At 43.4% G+C, this 25,046-nt stretch overlaps 1 long non-coding RNA gene across 2 annotated transcripts; it reads right to left on the bottom strand.

Moving 5' to 3' along the window:
• Positions 1–13,342: 13,342 nt before the first annotated feature.
• LOC103676230 lies at positions 13,343–22,116 on the bottom strand. 2 transcript variants are annotated; one of them, XR_572037.2, is made up of 4 exons: positions 21,899–22,116; positions 17,039–17,283; positions 15,507–15,881; positions 13,343–13,985 (listed from the first exon to the last, which is right to left on the bottom strand). It is a non-coding gene; the product is annotated as an uncharacterized LOC103676230 (long non-coding RNA). The 2 variants fall into 2 exon arrangements; XR_572038.2 differs by lacking the exon at positions 21,899–22,116 and adding an exon at positions 17,732–18,129.
• Positions 22,117–25,046: the final 2,930 nt, after the last annotated feature.

Raw genomic sequence — 25,046 nt, 5'->3', positions numbered from 1 at the left:
TGTATGACTATTTTACCGAGTTATCCCTAAGGACCCTGAAAGTCAGAGATTACTCATCTTGCTCCTAGGAACCAGGGAGTTCTAAAAGCTAAATGTGTATGAAAACTATTATATATATTTTTCCCTCTAACTTCTATAAATACTGTAACGAACCCCTAGAATCCAACGATCGCTGGCGGCTAGAGGGCTCAGATCAGGCTGGAACTGCGATGGTGGATTTCAGTCACTTAGTCAAAGTCTACACGCTGCCTCTCACTTCCGGTTTCATTGGCCCAATTCACAAGGCAGTAGATAGGAGGTAGCCCCTCGTACAGGTGCAAACAACATAAAAGCAGAGTGAGGAGGATTTCCCTCCCTGTGAGGGAGGAAATATTATTTTCATTTTTGGGCAAAGAAAGTGAAGTGAAGTTAGGAACCTTGCCCAAGGTACCATCTGCAAGAAGCACCAGCATTGTGACCCCCAGCGTTGCCTAGCGGCAGATGTCGGGATCCCCCACCCTGCCTCTCATCGCAAGCTCAGGGTAACCAGCAGGGAGCCCCTTTGGGGAACCCCACATGCATTCGAGGCACTGAGGGTAAGGATAACATCTTCACTGGTGATTTCATTGGAGCTGGAGGTAGCAGGGGTCCCTTAGGAAGGAAGGAGTGTTGACCGTTCCCAGGGGCATGTTATTTATAAGGCAAATATGTTTAAGTCGGAAGAACCCTACGCTTCAGCTCCTCCACTTTCTTTTTTGAGAGGGTCTCATAGACCTTTAAATAAAAGAGGCAGTTATGTGCTAAGAGTCATTTCCCTGGGCAGGTGTATCTATTTTGTGCTTATTGAAATCGGGAGCACTAAAAATTGCTGAACTCGGCTGGGAGGGGAGGAACCCGGTGGCTACGAGAAGAAGCCGTGTATATTTTGCAGAATGGATAAACTGTTAGTGGTTCAATGATTTTTTGAAAACAATTTGCAAAACTGCTGCAGGGGACGGGTAAGTAAATGTTGATTGATTCCTCGAAAGATGCTGGCTCCCAGCTGAAGGAAATGACTGGAAATGTGCACTCCGGAGCTCTATTTCTTGTTGCACACCTAATTTGCTGCATCGGAGACAAGCGCTCTCCACTCAACATGCCTCTGATTCCTGCTCCGGTGGATTTCACCTCATTTGTTAGTGAGGCTGAAGCTGGCTGGAGCAGCGCCTACATCAGAACAAGGTGATATTGGCAAGTGGGTGGGGAAAAATCGGATAAAGAGGTCAAGTGAACAATGGCAATAAAGCTGGGTGCGCGGAGCCCGAAATGCTCTGAGTTGCGGACTCCCAGCCGTGATTGCTCTCCGAAAGCCGCGGTAACGTGGGCAGGCATACAAGTCTGCGTGTCTGTGGGAAGACCTTCCTCCAGGATCAAGGTCTCACTCACCCTGTTGATCCATGAATAAACATTTTCGTAGTGCAGGAGTCGACTTCTGTTTTATGAAGACAAAGGTCAAACTTCAGTACTGGTCAGCAGAACCAGATTTCTTCTCACTAATACGCTATATCCCTATCTGTGGTCTGACGCTGATTTTAGAGAGTTTACTCCCTTCTTAGTCACGCTCTCAAGAGTTCTTACGCTGCCCAAGGAAGGCATCATTTGAAAGAACATGGATAGCATTCGCATTCTCTTCTGGATGAAAGGATACGATAAACTTAACTTGAAAGGAAAACAGCTGCCATTTATAGAGCTTATATTTAAAAATAGATTTCAGGAATATTCGTCTTAAAGAGGAAGGACATTCTGACACAAGCTACAACATGGGTCAACCTTGAAGACCCTATGTTGAGTGAGATAAGCCAGGCACAAAAATCAAATACCGTCTGATTCCATGTATTTGAGGTGCCGAGCATAGTCAGATTCATAGAGTCCAAAGGGAGAGCAGCGGTTACCAGGGGCTGGGGAGAGGGGAAATGGGAGTTAGTGTTTAATGGGGACAGAGTTTCGGATGACACAAGCTCTGGAGATGGTGACGATGACGGTCGCACAAGTGAGCGCTCGTCATGCCGTTGGACTGTCTGCCTCCAAATGGCCACAACGCCACATTTTATATTGTGCGTCTCTTACTACAATAATAAAAACAGAAACATATGTATCAAAGTAAACTTCCTAACGCCATACGTAAAACAAAGATACTACAACTATATAGAGAAAAAGTGCGTGACGTGGGCAAGTCCGAAATAAGTTCACAAAAATGTATAGGTATGCTTATCCAAATTCTTAGTCTTGTCCCAGGGACAACGTGAAATGAATTTTTACATTAGAGTAACTTCACTAGAGCTTTGCGTGATCTGCAAGCTCCTTTTGTCCCTTCCTGAAGTGGGAATGAAGGGACAGGGAAGACAATGGAAGGGCTTGCTACCTACCGCCTCTCACGGGTCATCACCATACGGGGACGTGTTGTTTTATTTAAAGTAGCGAGAATGTATAGAACTGTTGAATCGCTATGTTGGACACCTGAAATTAATATAACTCTGTTAATTTTTCTGGAAATAAAAATAAATGAACAGGGTAGCAAGCATTCGTCTAATATCAAACAAAGCTAATTTCATGTGTTTAGTATGTATTTGACTGTGGCAAGCAGTGAAGGGTTACATTTGTTGAGAATGTTTTCCTGAGGCTGTGTGGCCACCAGCCTTTGTCGCCTGCCTAGTGTCTCGTGATCTCCCTAATTGTTCGTAAAGACACTGAAAGGACACTGGTTTCAGGAACCAGGGAGTTCTAGAAGCTGAACATGCATGAGTTTCCAAGACCATTAATTCCTTAATGGACATTAGAATCATGCATCTTCCTAATAATGGAAAGTAGGAGTCCTCAATGAAGATACAAGAAGGAAAAGGATGGCTTGGTGTATTTAGAACAAAGCAGAAGTGAACATAATATGGGAGGTTCCAGAAAGAGGAGCTGAAAACAGAAAAGCAGTTTAAAGGACAGAGGTGACTAACGTAACATAATAAAAAATTATTATAAAAAAAATCACAAAATTTAGGATGAAATATCTCATCAAAGAAGAATTTCTTCTTTAAAAATAAAAATGAGTCTACAACCAGAAAAATAAAAAATAAATAAAAAATAAAGGAGAGACACAGAGGAGCACAGGCCAGACAAGGTTCAGAACCCGGATCCAGGAGGGCACTGCGATACTAAGCCCCCTGCGGCACGGGAGCCGCTCTTCCGTTGGAAAGCCTAGCGCAAGTTGGTGACAATGGTGGTGGACCATGCAGGAGACAGGCCAGGCCAGGACTTTGCCATGGTGGAGTAATGAGCCACTACCAGCAACCCGTGTAAGAAGAAGGTGATGGTCTAAACAACACTCCCTTAGAGAGTCCTTCCGGTCGGGGCACCTGGGTGGCTCAATCAGTTAAGCATCCGACTCTTCCTCTCAGCTCAGGTCTTGATCTCAGGGTTGTGAGTTCGAGCCCCTCATTGGACTCCATGCTGGGCATGGAGCCTACTTAAAAAAGGGGGAAAAAAAGAGTCCTTACAGATGAGAAAATGTAAAACCTCTGTCCTCAGCTGGCATATTTAGGCTTAAAAATTGGTCAATATTAATTATTCTCTACTTACCGTTTAAAGAATCCCTTAAGCAGAGTGTGGACAGCATATAAGCACTTAAGATGACTAGGGGCCCAGCGGAAGTCCCTCTGACCCCCAGGTGGGCCGAAGGCCGTGCGCACCCATCCAAGTCTCCGACGTCTGTCTTGATGCTGGACACTGTCATCCAAGTCTCCACCTGATCTGATCCTCCAGAAGCCCAAACTCCACGATGGGGATGAGCCCATCCGTAGAGAGAGGGCGGGGCCCTAGGGGAATTCTGAATGTATAAGGACTTGAAGTGTCCAATGCATGGACTTTCCAGTCCGATCAATGCCAAGGGGATTTCCCCATGAGGAAGAACGGCAGGTAGACAAGCTCCCAGTCATCGGCGCCGGCCTGCAGGGCAGGGCAGGATTCAGTGCACTATCCCTGCCCGCTCTTGTCCAAAGTTTGCACTATCGGTCAAAAGCAGAAGCCTCCAGGGGCCATGACTGCGATTGTGACGCCTCTACCAGTAGGTAGAAAGCAACCTGAAATTCACCCTACTTGTGTCTCAACATAGCTGACACGTGATCAGAATGCAGTGTAGCTCTTCCCCTCCAACTGGCTGACGCTCCAACCACACCACTGGGGCCTGGAACACAATCTGAGCCAGGGTCTCCATTTGCGGTCTGGCAATGGTGCACCTTGTATAGCAAAAGCCACACAACGATGGCCTGACAGTCGAGATGGCCCTTCCACACTGCCTACCACCCGTCACCCTGATGCTTGGGGTCCTGTTGGTAGAAGCCCAAATTAAATGTCATAGGAGACAAACTGAACAGGTTTGCCTCCTTCCTCTCTTGGTCAGGTACTCATAGTGGCCAATGGAATGGTATGCTCAGGGGAAAATTCACCGTATTTTGGGAGGTAGCTCTCCATGGGTCTCTTGGCTTTTGATACATCATCCAAGCAGAGGGTTTCTCATCTTTTCAGGGTATTTGAATAGTAAACTGCTTGGAAGATACACTGTCTCTTTCTAGAGCCAAGGGAAGACATACTTTCTGCCCAGTACAACAGATCGGGCTCTCCAAATTCGGGGCGCCTCTGCTACAACCTCCTGCATGGCACGTGCATGCCTCCATCTGGGCCTGATCTCATCCTCCCGCTGGGAACCAGTGGTCCTAACTCAGCAAACGCAATGCTCAAGGTGCCTGCTGCACCAGGAGTCGTAAAATCCTTTGTCTCTGATGTGAGAATCTCATGTCTTCTGGCAGCTTCCTCGAAACTGTGGCAGCCTCACTTGTTGGTTGCAAGTTGGGCAAAATCTTAGACCCTCCACAGCTCTAGACGGTTCCAGTCGGAGTGACACTGCGTCTGTGTCTTCAGGGCAGCCACGTGGTTGGATGGAAAACAAACTGAAATTAACCATGGGCTTTGGAAGCCTCAGACGGGCATCTTTATCAAAATGCGAAATGATAATGTGCATTTAGGTACTGTGTATAGGAGAAAATCTTTATTTTAAAAATCAGGATCTTCACGTTCTACATGAAAAATCACTCTAATCACCCAAAAGGCACTTCGGGGAGTATTCAAAATATGGGAGTAATATTCACCTCATAATTTTGTTTTATTGTGATGTGTGAATTAATCCAATAGTCATACGGATATTAATAATCCACGCATGGGAGAAGAGAGAAAATATGTATATTCCGAACGGAGGAGGCTGACAGCAGGGCAGGGGAAGGCCATTAACTCCAGTCAGCACAGAGATTTTCCTTCCTTTCAATAACCCCGAATGCAGTTACTCTGCCATTTAATATCATTATTTTGATTCCGAGAGGACTATTCATCTTGTAAATCAATTAGTTTGAGTAATGGTTAATTTCCATAGTTAGTATTTGATTTTGTTCAAGTGACTCAGAAGTTCACTGGCCCTTCTCCCTCCGATCTTCCCGTCCCTTCGTCCTTCTTCCCTATTCATCATTTTCGCAGTAACTTCCCTGGGTCCCGCAAAGCAAATTATTTGGTTAGCGGTCCTCATTAGCAGAGTTTGGCACGGAACGGGAACATTCGATTTAAGACTTGAAATTTGTGCCTATTCTCACAGCCTTTCTGCTGTTCAAATGCATTAAGAAAGCGAACGTGAGCTGCTCTGTGGGAACAGAGTAAACGTAGGACAGGAGGATCCCCCATGAAGAGCTACAGGGAGCAGGGGCGTTCTAGGAACCTCACCGTACCCAGTGTGCCGATGCCAAAGCCCCTCGAAATAAACAGATAATCCAAGTAAAGCCCGGAGTTTCCTATGCATGCACCGCTGCATAACAAGTCCCCTCGACTCTCCAGCCACAAGATTATCCCTTTAAGTCTCTCCTTCGTAGAGACTGTGGAACTACCAGGGGCACGTGCTTACCCCAAGAGACTGTACAGAAAAGGACACAGCCAGAACACCTATGCCACAGAACTCTGGCCCCAACCTCTGCTGCGATTGGCCCGAAGGGTCAGGGCCTGACCACGAACGACCAGCTTCCCCCATTTTTGCCCTCTCCCCTCCCTCCTAACTCAGAACCAAACAGAGAGAGTCAGATATGCTCCCCTAACCAAGCACAGGGATGCCCCCCTTCTGCTCAGCCACCCCAGCTGCCACGTGCCAACAGCCTCTGTCGGGGTGCCCTCGAAGCCCTCCCCTCTGTCCACGAGGAACCTCTCAGTCCCTCCCAAAAGCACATGGCAGTGGTCAACTCCTGTGGCCGACTCCCGTGGCCGACTCCCATGGCTGACTGCCGTGCTCTGGCAAGCTCCGAATGAAGAGCCTTTGCTTGTTCTCATTCAGTGGGTCTTCGTTTATTTCTATGTGAAGTAATAGGAAGAGTCTGGGAATTGCTAGTGGCTCCGTGATTAAACCCTTCAATAACAGAATTGCAAAATTAATAAAAGTCGGGCAGTTTGGGGCCAGTTTGTATGTTTGCATTGCCAAAAAAATGCACAAAGTCAAAATAGTGAAAATTACGTGGGACCCACAAAGTACTTACAGGGATGCGTCCTCCCCGCCCCCCGCACCCACAGCCCAAGTCCTCCCCAGGTGCGAGCCGCCCTCGCCTGCGCTGGAAACACAACAGAGGATGGAACCCAGTGCCCACCCCCCAGATTTGACTCCCACTGCTGTTCTCACAACTTTTGCTCCCTCCGTGTTTGTGTTTGTTACAAGGAGCGGGCTTCATGGCTGCCCAGGTTACAATCTCCTCCCCCCAACGCGAAACAAAATGCAGGGGAAAACAAGACTTTCCTACAGTCCTGTGGTCACAGCTGACCTGAAGGGAGCAGGAGCGATTCATCATCCCTGCTTGCCACCGGAATCCTCAGTGGGCTGGATTATGGGCAGCAGTCCCGGCGCTTGACGGGGTCCGATGTAACACGTGTATTTCATGTCTGAAATCCAAAAGGAAAACATACATCTGAATTTTGAAACATATCGGATCCAGCGTATTTTGCATGCAGCCTTGGGCACCAAACCCTCCCGCTGATTTGTCCTGGGGTCATCCGCTGGCCTCTGGGCTCAGGTGGGGCGACAGGGACAGACGCCACATTTACAACCGGGAAAGAGCCAAGATCGCATTCAGCTCGACTCCTTCTGTTTCGAATGGGGCACCTAAGACCCAAGCTGGTTCACAGGACAAGGCTTCACACGTTTGAAGATCGCAATCCCTGAATTTGAAAATTTGTCAACTGTTGAACAAGGGTAGATGCTAGAAGGAAAAGAAGGTCATAATTAGTGTCATAATCAATAAGGAATATTTTGTCATGGTTATTACTAGGTTCAGATTATTTTCTTGGTTCATATTATGAAAGTCATCAGTAGCGTTTCAACTTGTTTTAGCTTTTATTCACTTCTTAAAGGAAAAAAACAAAGTTAAACAACCAAAGGAAAACCCGTGATATGCAAAACAGCTTACGTGTGGATATAAAGATAAATAGTTAAATAATGAAGGATTGCTCCCCAGAGAATATTTTGCCAGGATATTTTCTAATGAAGTAACTGTCAGGGAGGTCATGTTCCCTAAGAGATCATTTCCAATTCAAATAGGTATTACAAATCAGATTTCTTTTACCAAATTCTCCCAGTTATTCAGACAGAGCTCTCCTAGTTAAATCAGAGCCGTTTCCTTGCTTCTTTATTGGGGGTAAGGAGGCAAAATCACCAAATGTTAAATCCCAGAAGGCTCCAAAGGAACATCTGATTAGGCCATTTACTTTTATGGGTAAACCAAGACCTGGACGTTCAGTTCCTTGCTAAAGGTCCTTCTGCTCGAAAGTAGCACACGCCGAAAATTGGATGGCCATTTTGCTGCTTGGTAATGGTAATAAAAAATAAGCTATTTGAGCCAGCCAGTGGGCACAGTGTTTTATCTGTGTTTATTCATTTAAATCTTGCTTCTAAGACACATAGCTCAATGGATAGTCTTTGTCAAACTGAAACTCGGTTAAATGTGTAATAATCTAGGCAGTTTGATTTCCAGACACTTTCAAAAGGAAACCACATTTTAAAAGAATATTTTGCAGAATTCTGTAAAGTTACTCATTTTCTTTTCTAACCAGACACTCGATGGGAGTTTTGTTTACCTTGTATCCTCTAATTATAATACACCGACAGTTATCCTGTTCTTACACTACTATCCCCATTTTTTGGTGGTTGAGTGAAAGTATTACCTGTTGATAAAAGGAAGCAAATAGGAAACAATCTTGTAGGAAATCTTGGTTTTCCGGAAAAATTATCTTCCCTCAGCTTTTCAGCAAAAGCCTCTAATAGATTATTTACGGCGTAAATCGTTTATGACCCTTCAGACAGTCTTCAAGCCATTCAGCGACATGAAAACAAAGAAATAATGGACCTTACGAAGTAAATTTTCTGTTTTTTAAAAGTCCATGACCGCCGTATCAATTTCCTGTTCTTTTCATTTTCAGGTGAGACGATTATTTTGGGCACACTGTGTTCTTTTTGACCACGAGCTTTCATCATCCTTTTTTTTTTTTTAATGTTGTAATCATACAATGTCCTTCCACTTTTGAAGGACAGTACACATTTGCATTCACATTCTGGCCACACTACGGAAGCGGGGTCCCCTCCATCGTTCCTGTTAGTATGTTATTTGTTGACTGTATTGGAAACATCTTCCTAGAATAAGCCACACGTGTGAACAATCCCTTTCCCAGGGCTAGGAAGGCAGCATTTGGCAAAATGATGTTGCCGGTTCACAGCTGAAAAACAGATGCTTTAAGAAAATGGTAGAGAAGTGACCCCCAGAGAGCGTGTTCTCCCGGAAAATGCCGTTTCCCTGCAAAGATGAATCCCGTTTCAAGGAAACTGAAGAGTCTCTACAGATAAACATCAGCTGAAAACATCCATTGACTGCAGTGGTCCTATACAACCCCCACATTGTGATGATTGAGCAAAAATGGTATTTGGATGAGAGGCGGCATTGCTGAATCAGGGAATGCCCCACTCAGCGCTGTGACCAGGTTTCTCATCACCTCCCCAGCTGCTGTCGTTAGTTCAAGGTCAAGGACCTCAGTCTCCTTGGTTATTAAATACAGGAATTGGACCAGAGAGCCAAGGTCCCTTTTGGTTCAGAAAGTCAGACATTGTGTATAATAGTCTTATCATGACTCTAACACAATTATTACAGCTTCTCGTTATAGGCTTAGATGCTGTTGCCAGTAAAGGCTTTATATGTTTAGTGCATGAAGAATTAATAAGCAAAGAGAAAGATTCCATTTTAGGTGATTTTCTGCTAATGAAAGGCTCTCCTGCTCTCTAGAAAATGGGTTGTTGCGCCATCTGCTGGTCGTTTGGGGGCCTGCACAAGCTTTCAGGTTGGAAGGGCGCATTTCTTTTTTCCCCCTGTTGCCCACAAAAGCTTTCTAAATGTTTTCTGATGTTCACATAAGGTTATAAATGCCAAGATAGTTGTCGTAATCTAAATATTTAAAATATTGAATAGTGAGTTTTAATTAAAATGAGTGAGCTCATAATTAAAATAGTGAGATTTTATTCATCATTTCCACGTGTTTCTCCAAAGAGGGTCTGATACGTACATTTTTAAAATAAGATGTCTAGATTGAATTTGTTGACGTAAATATGTGGGTCATGTGCACTCTAACTACATAGTACTTAAAATGGAATCCCTTTCCCACCTTGACACCCCCTCCAGGAAGCTAAAGGCTGCAAAATAGCAGCTTCCGTGGCTACAGACACCTAGCTGTTCCTTCCCAGATGCAGAGTAAGAGAACTTCTCCCAAAACATTGCCCGGTGAGGTGTGATGCATATACTGGCGTCACTGCGCCAGGCGACAGGAGGGGGCGAGCAGCAGGGGGGAACGGACCATTTAGCTCCAAGTTATGATAAATAAACATCTGTTAATGAACAAAGAACAAAGACAATGTCTTCTTGGGGGAAAAAATGCACTTTTGGTGGAATTATCAAAGGAATAAATAAATGAATCCTCCATTATTCACTACATAAATGTCCCTGAAATCTTGTGTCTTGCAATAAATTAGAGGTGCATTTGAAGATGTTCTAATTAAATTCCTCAAGAGCGAGGCGCATCCATCCCTTTGATAGTAAACGAAAAGGTAATATCTTTTTGGTTCTTTTTGGTTCTAATATTGAAGGTAATATCTTTTTGGACTTTTTATGGTTCTCATATTGAAAAAAATAGAACTGTATTCCTTCATAGCCCTTCATGTAAGGCGGACCTGCAGAACTTCCTCTAGAAGAGTCTGGGGTCTGGGTGGACTCCAGATCCTGCCCAAATACGCCCTGAGGCCATGTCAGGTGCACATGCTGACGGTGATAAGCAGGAGGCATCTTTCGGTTCTGAAATCTCGCTTTGGAGGGAGGATATGATCGATTTCAAATTCTACAAGATACATAGTCACATCATAACCCCTGGAAGTGACACACGGGAATTGCTGCTGGATATCATGACACGCAAAGCAGAAGTGTTTGAAGAGCAAATCTACACGGAGTCTCATTCGTGAAGAGCTGCTGACACCATTCACGTCCATGGCTGAGTTCTGACGAACGGTTCGGGGGCTTCCACTGGATGCTAGCCTCACTCCAGCTGAGCTCGTCTCAAATACATGACAGCCTGTGATTTAATCACAGCCCAGGGGTGGTAGCCTACCCTCGGGAAACGCAGACTGATTTGTCCCTATGCCTGGAAAACATGATCAGCGTACGTAAGGTTAAGCAATTCCGATTGCCTGCACCCTGCTTCACCACAATTCTCTCTATCGCTTCCTGCCTTCCCATCCACTTCACCCTCTAGCGGGGGCCAGCAGGCGAACTGCAGGAGGGCTGAGGCACTCATGGACCGGGCAGGAGGAGAGAGACAGTCATTAAGGGGCCCCTTCTGCTCAAGGCGGTGCCTTCCCAGGACTGAATTAATAAAGACACTTCCAGGCCAGCGCGGTCCAATGATGCCTACCCTTCCCTGTCTCAGTCTATAATGGAGTCCACAGGTTGGAATATGTGCCTTTCTTGATTGTTTTGGGGGGGCTTCCATAAATCTTATGGGAAAATCTCCAATTGGCTTAGAAGGAGACAGGAGAGAGGTGGAGAACCAGATATTTAAATCCGATGAGCTCTGATGCTTTCAAAGGAAAATCATCCTGGCCCCAGACCTCATCTTACTTAACATATTAGGCCTCGGCAATCAAATGAATGAAAATGTCAGGAAGGGACATAATCAAATCCAACCAGCGACTGCACAAGCCGTGTCTTATTAAATAAGGCCACAGCCCAGAGGACCCTGGAAACCCATTGCCCTAACTCAGTTACTTCCTCTGCTTCCAGAGAGCCCTAAGCAAGGAGAGAATTGGAAAGAACAGATTTGAACATGGCCGACTTGAAAACACCCGGCCCATAAGAAGGTATATTCAAATGAAATTGTTCTTTTCTTCTGTTAGAAATTATCCCTTTTTTCCAGCTTTACTGAGATATAATTGATATGTAGCATTGTGGAAGTTTTAAGGTACAACGTGATGGTTTGGTAAACTCGTATATTGCAAAACGATGACCCCCTTGGCCTTAGCTCTCACGTCGCATGATTACAATTCCTTTTGGTGGTGAGAACACTGAAGGTTTGCTCTCTCGCAACTTTCAAGAAGATGATGCAGTATTGCTGCCCATAATCACCTCGATGCACATTAGATCCCCGGGACATGTTCATCTTGTAATTGCAAGTTTGTACCCTTCGACCACCTTGTCCCCATCTCCCCCACTCACTAGGCCCTGGTATTCACCTTAATATGTAAATGTACTCTCAGTACCTACGCAAAGATAACACCTTCCTTCAGTGATCTTTATAGATCTTTCTCAACTGGCATGCTTGAAGGATTTCGGGATCCAGTCTAATGCCTACATGCGGAGAATCTTTCTCCAAACTTTGTAATATATAAAACCGATTTACATTTCCCCATCACACAGAATGTCAGTTCTGACTTCTTAATTCCACCTTCAAAATAGTGGGTTGATAACATTCTCATAGAAACATAGTGGCTAGTGGTCCTCTTCCTCCTCCTCCTCCCCTCCTCCTCCTCCCCTCCTCCTCCTCCTCCTCCTCCTCCTTCTTCTTCTTCTTCTTCTCATAGGAAACAACAATACGACCCAAGGTTATCATTATTTTTACTTCTTTTTTAATTAATAAATCACATACTTACTCGCATACAAGCCTAAATAAACAGAGAAGCATTGTATCCACCATACAATTCTCTTTCAACATTACGGAAATTGGCTTATTCCTGGATGTCTCAAAAGCTTCCTAAACATATGGAATCTAGATAATTACAAAAGGTTTTTGTAATGGAGTCCCTTTGGCAAATCAATATAAAATGACCTGAAATGGGGCACAGACCGGAAAGCCATTTGTTTTAATGGGGTCTTAAGAAAAAATGCATAAAGAAGGATATGGCTTTACTGTCTTCTTAATAAATCAAAACAAGGAATAGTTTGTGTAATAGGAAATGTAACTTTGAGAAAATTGAATTGCATTTTAAAAACAGAAGAATCCTGGATATTGTTTTGAGAGCCACAAGTTTTATAATTCATCGCTTTAGTAGTAACACTTCTATAATCCTTCAAACCCAAAAAAAGAATAGTAAATTACACATCTGAATGCAAACTAATATGTGAAATTGACTATTCCAGTATTTTGAGAAGTATTTGAAACATAAATTTAAAACTCACATATTAATGAAATTGACCCAATATGCAAATCCACGTACTAATCCAAATATCCAGTAATAGTTGATTATTGAAAATGCCACCGCTTTAGAAAAGTACAACGCATACGAGACTGCTCAAGTTTCTAATACGCAGCTTAGAAACATGGAGTATGAAATTTACTTCGCTGCCAGAATTTCTTTGTCCCTAAACCTCAAAATAATTCTGATGTTTTAAACTCAAGATGATATTTCAGGTTACAGTTAAAAATCGTTGGTTTGTTTTTATTCTGTCTGTGCCTTGTACTAACTACATCACTGGGAGCTAATAGGAAAGAACAGAAAACACCCTAACTTTTTTTTAATAATAATTTTTATTATGTTAGTCACCATAGAGTACATCCTTAAAACACCTTAACTTTTTGAAGAGTTCTGTTTGTTTTTCTTCAAGAAGTAAAATGTACTTGCTACCCTGTTGGATAAATTAAAAAGCATGCAAGACTCAGGAAAATTTACTTAACAATATTTCCTATATTAATAGTGATATCTAGAGTCCTTGAAATATTACTTGGCTTTTTCTTTTCCTTTTAAAGTTTGAAATTTCTCTTTCTGCTTTTGGAATCAATAAACAAATACATAGGACTTGGTATGGACACAATCAGATTCTTTAAAACATTTTTTTTTTCCTGTTTCTTTTTTTAGGTTTCCTGTTGGCCGGTCACACTGTGTTCTCCCGAGCCTTAGAAACCATATGGGGAAGTAATAAAGTGCATCTCTCCGTCCACAGATAAGCAGTGTTTATTAAACAACCAAGAGAAATGGTGAGAACTCGTTACAACTGGTTTCATGTGGTCATTCGGTCATTCAGAGCAAAGGACACAGGAAACACCAGTGAAAAAGGACAATGGATCATGGGCAGTGTAACAGCTTCATTTTTAACAAAACGCAAAAGAAATCAGACATGACCTTAGATAAAATACAAAGTAGCAACAATATCCCTGTCAATTGCCATTTAAAACAGGCTCCCTGCAAGGGCTTGGAAGCAGAAGCAGGACTCTGCATCTCAAAAATGTGCTGTTCTTTAGCGCTGAGTACTGCTCGCTGTAACACTTTTTACAGCCAGAAGAATCAAGAGCCTTCAGCCACAGAAATTGATACTGTCTTCCAAGGATTTCCTTCCTGGGAATTTCGAAGAGGTGTAAACACATGCTTGAGGATTTAGCTCCATCTACAGGAAGCAGGAAATAAGACAAATTTGCTGTAAACAAAGTACACACCCTAATATGAAGAAAAGATGGTTTTTGCTTCTTGCAAATGATGCCTTGGGCTGAGAACGTTCCAAACAAGAAAGGAAAGTGGAGGGAAGACAATACAGAGGTGGCTCATTCATTACTGAGGCTTTTGGATCAACTTTAGAATTTTCTTTGTAAACTTAAAAAAAAATTGTCAATGTAGATTCATCCTTGGTTAAAAAAAAAAAAATTAAAAAGTACCGCTCTGGTGAAGGATGTCGGTAGCGGGGAGACTCTGGAGGGCGGGGCGCACGGCAGGGGGTGTATGGGAAATCTCTGCACTTGACTCTCAATTTTGTTGCAAACCTAAAACTGCTCTAAAAAAAATAGTCTTTTTAAAAAAACTCTCATGTAGAGTCCACCCAGAGCCAGAAGTATCTATGTTCACCCCAGGCTCAGGAAAACATGGTTATTTCGTTTTTTAAAAAATTTTTTAAAGATATTATTTATTTATTCGAGAGAGAGAGAGAGAGAGAGAGCTCGCACAAGTGTGGGGAGAGGCAGAGGGAGAGGAAGAAGCAGACTCCCCGCTGAGCAGGGAGCCCGACCCCGGGGGTTGGGACACCACTCAATCCCAGGACCCCACCTGAAGGCAGACGCTTAAGGACTGAGCCACTTTTGGATGTTCTCTCCCCTCTTTGTTCTGGGTCCTGCCCATCCCCTTCCTGTGCGCGGGATCAAGGGCTTCAGTTCTGCCTTCCCTAAATCTGCTCCCTCCCAGGCCGCGTGGGCTCCGAGGTCCCCAGGGTAACCGCTCCCTCAGGACACATTCCTGTAGCTCACAGGTGGGCACCAGCCACTGGGTGTCCCACTCCTGGGGCGGGAGATTGGTCTGGAAGGACTCAGCATGGCTCTCCGTTGAGAATCTGTTCTCCAGGTCAATAACTAAGGTCCAGGGGCCAGGACCAGATCATTGGACCAAAATTTCCCTTTTTAACAAGACTTCCTTTTTTCTTCCTTCATTTCTTTCTTCCTTCCTTCCTTCCTTCCTATTTTAAGATTTTACTTTTAAGTAATCTCTACACCCAACGTGAAGCTCAAACTCATAACCCCAAGATCGAGAGTCTCGTGCTGCCCGGACTGAGTCAGCCAGGCGCCCCAAGATCTTCCTTCTTTTAGGGGCTGCCACGTGCCCAGTTTCATCCGCTTGCCTCGGTTATAGGAACCTGAGCTCAGCTGACTTGCATGATAGGAACGTCAAAGAAAATATCTCCGACTGGGAGGGGCAGATCCAGGCTTTGTGGGGTGTGGTGTTGACATGGTATGGGGGACCCTCTTTAAGAAAAAGAATACAAAAATATGTAGGAGCGTTGAACATTTGTTTGAGATGAAAATAAACATCTCCATAAAGTACAAGTTTTTAAATAGCTGATAAAGGCCACAAACATCACATCTAGAAAAAAAAAAAAAGGTTTTTTATTACTTAGCTGCCCGCCATACATGTATAATGTTTTTACCTGCATTTCTGGCCATATTCCCTTTGACTATCTCTTCATATGGAAATGCTCTTGTAGGATAACTTTTATGTTTAAAAAAACCCAAAAACATAGTTCAGTTTTGTTTTGTTTGTTTTTTCTGTAGCTAGGCTGGCCAGCATCTGAGCGTTTGTTATTGGCAGTTTGGAGAAGTTCGTGTCACCATCACAATTCATGGCTGATAATTTTGTGTACATTTTTAGGACGCTTGTTGATCTTAAGTAAATCTTTGTCGAGGTTATTGCTCCTCCGAGCTGCAGGATTTCAGAGCATTTCAAGCATCCTTGTGCGGGGACTAATCATAAATACTCTGCATCAACCACACTTCTTTTCCATCACATGGAACATTTGAGAACTCTGAAAAAAAAGGAAGAAGAAAAAGGATCCAAAATGATGGCATCCATCAAAGCAAACCAGATGTCCTCCCGAGATTATATCGTGTAATCAAATTGCTCTTGGATTCACGCAGTGTCACTGGGACACTTGTGACGTTTTCTGTGCATGGCCCGCAGTCCCTTATAGACCGAATGTGCCTCCCCAAAATTTTCATGTTAAAGTCTGAATCCCACTGTGATGGCCTTGGGGAGCTGCAGCCCATATGAGGGGGACCCGTGTCCTTATAAGAGGCACGAGAGGGATGGCCACACGCCGGAGGACACAAGGAGAAGGCTGCTCTCTGGCACCCAGAGAGAATGGAAAGAGACAGTGGCATTTTACTTTCGCAAATTTTATAAGACATGTTGCCGTGGGGAAATATCAATGGGTGTCTTCCAAGATTCTGGATGGGTCTGTGCAAGCGGGATTCCTTGATCATTACCGTTTCAGGTAATTCTGTCTGTCGGTGTGGGCTTCAGTCCCCTTCTTCCCAGTAAACATCAAACCCTCTGTGACTACCTGCCCAGCCCACATAGCAATGCTTCCTGAGCTGGATTCCAACATGAAGAGGGAAGACTGGTGAATGTTCTTTCTCAAAACATTGGCAAAAATCCAGGCCCTGCCTTCTGTCCTGATGCAGGTTAATTGATGAGGGGAAGGTGTCTACACTCGAAGACACTCAGAGATGCTCTGTCCACCAGAAACTACAAATAACATATTCCACTTTCCCAAAGTTATATTTTGTTCATTCTTAAATAACCTCTTGAAGAACTAACAGTTGGAGATGCTCTCAGCCAAGCCAGCTCCTTGCCACCGAATTCCCTCCAAAGAGCATCGAGCAGAGATCGTGCGGACACATTCTTCTACCAGTTGCACGACCTCCAAGTCTCTGAGAGCACATGCCTAATTTTTCATCAGTAAGTAGTCTAACTCCAAAATTGGGTTAAAATGTTCTCGTTGTACGGGGATCCTGCCTTGTTTACATATCCAGTCTCCATTTCCAAATGAGGGCCCAGCATCTCAAAATGAAGAAACTGCATCCGGGCTAATCCGTTGAAATAACAAAGATGAGGAAGTAGCGACCTCGACCCGCATGAGTTTACACGGAAATGACAGCATGTCCATGAAGTCATACTCACCACACACTTCCTCCAAGAGCGCGGCGAGGATCTGCCCGAAGAGAGGTACCAGTCTCTCCCCCAGGGATCAGAAGGGTCTCCAATTCGATAAATGAGACGCTTTCACCCTCCAACCTTTAAGATCTAGTATCGTCCAGTCTCCATTACTTATGCATGAGTGATAAAGCCATAAAATACACAGTTCTGCTCTGTTCAGTAATGCACGGTGGCTGTCATGTGATTCAGAAAACAGTTGCGTAACATTCCTAAGCAAATAAATAGTAGGGATTCTGGTTAAATGTAGTAGATTAAACACATGCTCACGTATGTCTGCTTCTTCCAGAAGTCCTACTAAAATGACAGAGTATTAAGCTCTCAGAGACAGTGAATGAAGAAGACACAGCGTTAAGAAATAGTAGGAGGAAAGCAGACAGATGGTAGAAATGGACTTAGTAGAAGAACAGAGAAGCTGAATCCTGGGCAGATTTTTCACGAAGAACCTGGGAAAGATCCGAATCAGAAGACCAAGGTGCTACATACAGGTGGAGGGGACCTCCAGATGGGGCTCAAGACCGGGGTGACTGGCAGCATGAGCACAGAGCAATCAGGTGTCCAGGATCCCTTCTGTCTCCAAGCCGGGTGGCTCCGCCTGTCCCCCCAGAAAGACTCAGCACCACATGGTAGGCCCCATGCATAGTGGTGGGAAGGACTTACCATAAAACTGAGGAATTAAGTTGAATCTTATGAACTCAACTGTGCAATCTTTCTCTTCTCCTCTGCCCAACTCCTCAAAATTGAAAGTTGATCATATGGCCTTCAGGCAGAAGATCGGACAAGATTGGTCTCAGAGGAAAAATTTAAAGACTTATAATTTTTTGCATCCTAGGCTCTAGAAAGAAAATGAATGGGTCCACATCCAATCACCTAAATACTCCACTGTGAACACACAGCTTTCAATTAGCTTTTTAGGGGTCCATTTTAACAGCAACAGATAGTTAAGTATTGCCAGATATTTCAATAAAACTTAACTAGGGGAAAGCAAGGAGTAAAAAAAAAATTTTTTTAAAGATTTTATTTATTTATTTGACAGAGATAGAGACAGCCAGCGAGAGAGGAAACACAAGCAGGGGGAGTGGGAGAGGAAGAAGCAGGCTCATAGTGGAGGAGCCTGATGTGGGGCTCGATCCCAGAACGCCAGGATCACGCCCTGAGCCGAAGGCAGACGCTTAACCGCTGTGCCACCCAGGCGCCCCAGCAGTAAAAAATTTTTTGAAGAAAAAACAATTTCGTAAAGTAAAAGAAAACATGCAAAAAGTAAAATTAACATCCACAAGAGACTAAAAACACAGTGAATCTTGATATTCAACAAGAATCTTGATATTGAATGCAAAAAAATTAGAGATTTAAAATATCATGATTAATATGAAATAGTTTGTATGATATAATCAAAGCAATGTTTTATGAATTGACATATAGACTGAACCATATGGAATTGCCACTTTGGTGATTAAAGAAGGACTGAATATTTACAATGTCCTATGATTCATGTGAATAGGAGGGAAAATTAAGAATATCAGAGGGTCAATCATGGAGGTCCAGTACTCAGCTAATAGTAGTACCAGAAAGAGTAAAGACACACACACACACACACACACACACACACACGAGGAAACGTTATTAAAGAAATACCAAGACCTCAGAGAATTATACTGAGATTTTCTATATTCAAAGGGATCAGCCAGCATCCAATGTATTGACTAAGAAATTAAGAATTAACCTGCACCAAGACATATCAATATGAGATTTAAAAACACCAAGATTACAAAGAAGATTCTGAAAGTTTCCAGAAAGATAAAAGCAAAGATGGGCCACGACAAAGAAACAGGAATCAGGATAGCATCAGACATGTCAACAGCTACTTAGAGTGTAGAAGACAATGGCTCGATATCCTAAAAAATCACTTTTCTCTTAACGCTATGTTGGAGGAGATTAAAGACGTGTGAGACTGTAAGTTCTCAAACAATGTGCCTCCCTTATACAACCCTGCTCAGGTTGAGAATGGTGTCCATTAGACAACAGGGTAAGTGAAGAAAGAGAAAACTCTGAAATCCCTAAGACAGCCCATCAAGGAGAGAGGGGCTGAAGATGATGAATGGGGACGAATCAGACACACAGGGTATGGGCGTCAGAGTGGACGAGACATCAGCTGCGGGCAGGACGTCCTGGGAACAGTGTGTGCAGAGCAGTGGGAGGGTGGCTGTAACAGGGAGATGTTGATGAGGAGACGAGAAATCAATGCATTTGGCCATGAGAAGATAGTTCCCAGTAAGGGGGAGTTTTGCCATGTAATTGGAACATTTAAAGAAATTATTTAGGGGTATAGAGAAAATTAAGCAAACAGTAAACAAAGTCAAAATCAAGGAACAATCAAAAATTCTGAAACAAGTAAAAATCGTTTCACAAGGAAGTAGAGGCATTTTTTTTAGCTAAGCAGTGAACGGTAGCTACAGAGTCCTAACGTTACAGACGTTGACCAGTTATTTAGTGCACGACGGTGATACAGTGCATAGAATCCATAGAGGAGAGGAAGGGAGGGCTGTGAAAAATAACACCAAAGCCGTATCTTTTTTGAAAATATGGAGGTAGCTAACAAGAATAAACACTTGGAAAATTCCCAGCTATTGCCTCTTGCTGAATGTGCCCGGGATGGTGAGATGTAGCTTGAAGATCACCACCGTTTGTCACGAGTCTTGTAATAAGATCTGATCTTTAAAAAACATGTGCTTCAGGGGCGCCTGGGTGGCACAGCGGTTAAGCGTCTGCCTTCGGCTCAGGGCGTGATCCCGGCATTATGGGATTGAGCCCCACACCAGGCTCCTCCGCTATGAGCCTGCTTCTTCCTCTCCCACTCCCCCTGCTTGTGTTCCCTCTCTCGCTGGCTGTCTCTATCTCTGTCAAATAAATAAATAAAATCTTTAAAAAAAAAAAAAAACGTGCTTCAACTTGATGCACACCTACTGTAAATTTCACCATTTGAACTCAGAACTCGTAGACACGGTGAAGTCCAGTTGCTTCATAACATTTTAGGCATCAAAAATACTTTCCTTACAGCATATGAACTTTTCAATACGAAGATCAACAAATCCATGTGTGCTGTTTAACCTCGTTTTGAAAAAATGCAATATGAATCCTGAGTATAGAGAATGATCTCCAAAGGATTTCTATATGGAAGAATATAGTCTGAGACTTTGTTCCTCTTAGCAAGTCCTTAGAGAGCTGGCTCCATATTTTTATAGTCCACTTGAAATCTGATATAGAAAAACATCCAGGAAAATACGGGGATATGTTAATCCAGCTATCTGATGATAGAAAAATCATACTTGTAGGCTTCAGTCAATCAATAATTAAACCTACGTGACTATCTTTGAGAAGGCCAAAGCGGTGTTTCTCTTCTTACTCAACAATCTTGTGAATCCTTGGAAGAATGAGTATGTATGAAGGCAGTTTAAGGGGTTAATATCATTATTGTTAGACAAGAGGTCTGAGGTTCGATTTAATAGCAGTTTTTCAGCATCAAGGAGAAGTCAGTTGAAGTAGTTTTGTCTTGAAGCCATTTCATGTTCCAATACGAGGGTTTTGGTCTGTGTTTTTCGTTATCATACAAGTTTATGACCATCATCAACAATATATAAAATCTTACACCAGGCTTTAACATTTTTTGCACATAGGTCCTTTTCTCTAAAAAATAATCTCCCCCGCATTGCTGCCACCTCCTAAAACACAGGTGGGATGAGCAACAGCCCAATGACAGAAACACAAGGCCACGTGTCCAGTGGGCCACGGACCACAGATCCTAGTAGACAAGCTGAAGGCTGGTAAATGGGGAACCTGTGAGTCAGGAGAAAATGCTCTTAATCTCCCCAGTTTCCCCTTCAGTGTATTTAACATGACTTTCTGATGTTCTGTGCTCTCTCCTATACACACACTCAAGGTCCTCAGGTCCTGCCAGAACCTTCTGCATGGACAGTCCCAACCATTTCACTCTGACAATTCCCCCAAAGTGCATGCATGGCTAACCTAGGGCCATAAAGCAAGAGGCCTTGATGCCCAAGAATGAAATATTGACTTCAGAAGACAGGAGGAACATGGATGTGGAGAAGAAAAGACTCAGAGGACAGTGTTGGCAGTTCATCACTGAAATCCTAGCTATGTGTGTTCCTAGCAGCGAGCAGCCTGAAGTCTGTCAACAAAGAAACTCAAACAGTGGTAGGTAATTCAGAGGATAGCACACAGTCTGACATGATGCATTAGCCAGAGCAGAAAAATTAGGTGTGTACGCTCAACCTTTGACATTCTGAATAAACTTGTGGAAGAAATACATCCTTTTTTAGTAATCTGTTTGACACATCATCGTAATCTATTTATCACACCACCCAGCTCATGGCGCCGTCACAAGGCAGCCCTTCAAATATTTGAGAACAGCTGTAATGTTTCAACACTTCCTCCATGAGTTTTCTGTTTAACCAGATAAACATCACAAGGTCTTTTAACCATGAGTCATGTAAAATATGGCTGAGTATCTCCATTGTCCTGAAAATGTTCCTGTAGGCATTCACTGCTTGGCCATGATCCCAGGTAAAGTTGTGTTCTTTTCAAGGGAAATGAGAAGTTTTGGAGAAAACTTACCCAAGAAATGAATGCCTGCTTTGACATGTAAAGAAGTTAGAAGCTGCCACTCCCATTTTTACAACAAGGAAAAAGCTAGACAAACTGAGCACCAATGACTTTTCTTGGACCCATCAGAGAAACATGGCTGCAGGGCAAACTTCCATCTTGCAATCTGGAGACTGGAGAATCCAGAGGGCCACAGCCTCTGCTTACCTGGACCAGAAGCTTCTGGAGCCATGAACAGGAGGTGCCCCTTCAATTACAATTTTCATGAATTGCTGAGAGATGGGTGTGGAATAGTAAGAGGTCACAGGCCTGGGAGTGAGGGCCCACACTTTCCTGGCCACGCCTCTAAGTAATCCAGAAGGTTCTCATGGTAAAGAACCGAGAAAGATAGTCTTGTGGCTCTTGCAAGGAGAAAGGAAGAGTAATCCAGGTGAACTCAGAACCTTCTCTCTACCAATGAAGAGGCTCACCCTTCAGGAGAGATGACTTAACTAGCCTTACCTCAGCTCAGGGAAGGTCTTTCTTCCGGCCTGTCTAACATTTATGTCTCACCCAAGGGGGTAACACAACTACATAGTCAGGAGGTGAGGGAATTGAGGAAACAGATGGGGAGCTTTACAGCCAAGAAAGGGAGAAAGGGGTCAGGGGAAGAAAAGCTATTCCATGGGGAGAAACACTCATGCAGTTCACAGCCCAGAGAGAAAGCACAAGGGATTTTCAGGGCAGTAAAACTATTTTGGACAAGCCTATAATGGTGAATACATGTCATTATGCTTTTGTCAAAACCCGTAGAACCTTATAGCACAAAGAATAAACTTTAATATATGCAAATTTAAAATAAATTAGGAGCCCAAGATGGTATGCAGGATTACACATGCATGAAAACAGCTCACTGAATGAGGAGGGAAGAGGGGCTGACCTAAGTAATTTTGAAGTGTGTGTTGTCTGTAAGACTAGAGTCAGAAGAAACTGTACATAGGTCCTGTAGTCCAGCTGATAAAGCGGGGCACGTACGTTTTCCCAGTAGGAAAACCACCAAGCAGGTAAACTTGAGTTGAGCAATTAAGTAAATGGATGGTAAATGGAATGAGCCAGGTTCTCTTTTTGGGAGCGAGAGGTCACAGATAAGCAAGGGAGAAGTCTCAAATTGATGCACATGACAATTTGAATTGCAGACAGAAATATAAACTCATATTTGACTTGATAGACACATGTTTACACGTAAAAATATAGATATACGCATATACATGGGATAGGACACACTCTGTCCACTGAGAGAGCCAAGAAACAGTGACTCCCACCAATGGCAGTGTCTACACCTAGCCCTGGATCTCAACTTCTGACACCATTCTCCAGTAAGAGGAACGAGGCTCTTCAAAGAAATGGCCAATCCCTTGACCGGTTGAGGAAATACACAAGAGGAGCCTGGGATATGTTTGAAGTGCCGAAGAGTAGAGAAATTAAACAACACTAGTAGCAGCAACAACCCCAAAAGGATGGGGTCTGTCGAAAGGACATGGGAGACACCTAAGAGACGTCCAATGGCCACAGCTGGAACAGTGTGAGCAACAGAATGAATTTCCGTTTGGTCGTAATCCAAAATATAAAAATAAACATCCATGAGTCCCTGCTGACAGGAGTCATCAAACAAATTAACAAGTAAATGAGGAAGAATAAGTAAATCTCCCATGCATAGGTATTTCCAATCATTTACGTAGCTCCTCGGCCCTCGGAGTCGGAGCCTAACTCCCACGTTTTAGGTGCGGGCTGAGCTTGGTGAGTTCCCTTGCAAAGAGATCAGTACACAAAAGTGGACAAAGAGAGAGACTCTTTAGCAGAGAATCCTGAAAGACCCTGCATCAGCCAGGTGACCAAGGTTAACATCGTCGGTGAGAAGTTCTCAAGCATTAATAGTATAGGGGCGCCTGGGTGGCACAGCGGTTAAGCGTCTGCCTTCGGCTCAGGGCGTGATCCCGACGTTCTGGGATCGAGCCCCACATCAGGCTCCTCCGCTATGAGCCTGCTTCTTCCTCTCCCACTCCCCCTGCTTGTGTTCCCTCTCTCGCTGGCTGTCTCTATCTCTGTCGAATAAATAAATAAAATCTTTAAAAAAAAATTAATAGTATAGAACTTGGTATGTGATGTGACAGAAAACGCACTTTGCCCCTGTGATCAGATTCCCAAAAACTCATAACCCCAGTATCATCACGAGAGAAGAACATCAGACAAATCCCATTGGAGGCAGATTCTGCAAGATATCTAACTCGTCCTCCTGGGAACTGCCAATGTCATCAAAAAGAGTTGAAGTCAGGGAAACCATCATAGCACAAAGGACCATAAAGGCATGACAACTAAAAGTGAGGTAATATTCTGAATGGGTCGGTGGAACAAGGAAAAGAATTAGGCAGGAACTACGGAAATCTGAATACAGTGCAGGCTGCCTTCAATGACCTGTCAATGTCATTTTGTTAATTGTGACGAATATTCCACAGTAAGGTAAGATGCTACCAGTAGGGGAAACTGGGTGTGGGGTGTATGAGGTCCCTTCCAACCCCACGATGTTTCTTTTAATCTGAAACTACTCCAAAATTAAAAGTTTATTAAAAAAAAAACTAACACTTGTTATTTTCTTAAATCTGTACAAGTTTACTTGGCTTTGCTTGTTAGTCATTTGACATTGAATATATGAAAATATTTTGCAATAGGCAGTCATATAACATTAAAAATCACTGATTCATAATTTTTCAGTGAGAGTAATGTATTAACGTTTATTTGAGCCACATCTCTGAATTTTGTCAGATTAGACAAGAACTCATATCCAAATATATATTTCTTTTTTTTAAGATTTTATTTATTTATTTGAGAGAGAGAGAGACAGCATGAGCGGGGGGGGGTGGGGGAGAGGGAGAAGGAGACTCCCTGCTGAGCTGGGAGCCCAACAACGTGGGGCTCAATCCCGGGACCCCAGGAACGTGACCTGAGCCAAAGGCAGATGCTTAACCGACTGAGCCACCCAGGTGCCCCCAAATATATATTTCTAAAATTAAATCCTAACAACTCAGATGAAACTTAGGTTGAACCTCTAATACATCTTATTCCAGTCTTTGCAGTATGGTTTTATGTGATTCATCTGTAAAATAATAAGGAGCCAAAGGGACTCCTCCTGTTCTCTGTTGTGAACTTTCGTTAATTGAAAGCAGGATCTTGGATGTCTCAGGATTTTGTGCCTCTAGTCTCCATTCCATAAGTAAGGGTAACAGGAGAGTTGATATTTAACAGCTTTATTCGAATAAATCTATAAAAGAAATTTGCGAGGAAGCATTAAAATAATAAGTGAATGTGTGGTTTGACTGTG

The sequence above is a fragment of the Ursus maritimus genome, unplaced genomic scaffold (genome assembly GCF_017311325.1).
Source record: "Ursus maritimus isolate PB19 unplaced genomic scaffold, ASM1731132v1 scaffold_31, whole genome shotgun sequence".
NCBI lineage: Eukaryota > Metazoa > Chordata > Mammalia > Carnivora > Ursidae > Ursus > Ursus maritimus.
Note: the sequence above shows the minus strand (reverse complement) of the source record. Positions and strands in the feature narration are given on the sequence as shown.